The sequence below is a fragment of the Alligator sinensis genome, unplaced genomic scaffold (assembly GCF_000455745.1).
Source record: "Alligator sinensis unplaced genomic scaffold, ASM45574v1 scaffold94_1, whole genome shotgun sequence".
Taxonomy (NCBI): domain Eukaryota; kingdom Metazoa; phylum Chordata; order Crocodylia; family Alligatoridae; genus Alligator; species Alligator sinensis.
Genome location: NW_005842073.1, coordinates 14,830 through 15,973, shown reverse-complemented (window position 1 = coordinate 15,973; position 1,144 = coordinate 14,830). Strand labels below are relative to the sequence as shown.

At 63.9% G+C, this 1,144-nt stretch overlaps 1 protein-coding gene across 1 annotated transcript in view; it reads left to right on the top strand.

The window, feature by feature from the left end:
- Nucleotides 1–1,144, top strand: part of LOC102376111 — a 14,100-nt gene that overhangs the window by 8,991 nt on the left and 3,965 nt on the right. The window lies entirely within an intron of this gene.

The following is a 1,144-nucleotide window of genomic DNA, read 5'->3' as shown; positions in this document are numbered from 1 at the left end:
CGCACGTGGCCGTGGCGTGGATGAGAGACGGGCAGGTCCTGAACGACCCCATCCGCTCCAGCCCCCAAAGGAACGCGGATGGGACCTTCAACCTCACCCTCACTTACACCTTCACCCCCGCCCGCAGCGACGCCGGCAGTGTCTTCTCCTGTCACGTCCGCCACGAGGCTCTGGAGCAGCCCATACAGGAGGACGTCCCCCTGGAAATCCTAGGTATGTTCCCTTATCTCCTCCCCAAGGTAGCACTGAGCAGCATGGTCTGCACTGTATTAGGCAGTGGGAACGGTCCTTCCCTCCCGAAGGAGCTGGAGCACCAAGGAGCAGAGGGACACAGGCCTGGAGGGGCGTCCTGGGCTCCTGCATCCTGACCCCCACATTCCTGGTGCATGGGCAGAGGCAGGGATCCCCAGCATCGCCAAGCAAACCCTGGCCCATGACTGCGAGGGCAGCAGCTGGGGCACAAAGGATGCCAGACCTGCAGCTGGAGGGAAGGAGGCGATCCCAGGTTGGGGCTGGCTTGGGGGTCTTGGGCAAGACGCTGCTCCCTTCAGAGCGATGCTGCGAGCTGAGCTCTGCCTTGTTCTCTTTTATGGCCACCGAGCGCAGCAGGGGATCGGACCGGTGCCGTGGTTGGAGCCGTCCTGGGGATCCTGCTCGGAGCAGGAGCTGCGGCCGCTGCAGCCATTTACTTCTGGAGGAGGAGAAGGACAGGTAGAGCGGGAAGTTGGGGTGCAGGGGCACAGAGGGAGGGGATGGACCAGAGAGCGGGGAGGTGGCAGTGAAGGAGCAAGGACACCTGGTGCTGGAGAGGTCAATCCCAGAAGAGAAACTGCCTCTCCCCAGGCAGGTTTCATCCCGTGGTTCCCTGCCCTGGGCTCAGACTTGCATCCACCAGACGATCCCAGGCTGACCCATGTCCCCTATTGGTTGCTTGGCCCCCAGGCTGGGCGGTCTCCTACAATGTCGCAAAGGTGCAGGGGCCGGAGCGGTGCCTGCTGGGCCAGGAGATGACCCTGCGCTGCTCCATGGAGGGGACGTTCCCCGAGGACGTGGCCGTGACATGGGAGAGGATCCACAGCGAGGACAGGACGGTGCCTGAGAGCGCTGGGGACCAGGAGAGCCCCGAGCACCAGCCACTGTTTCC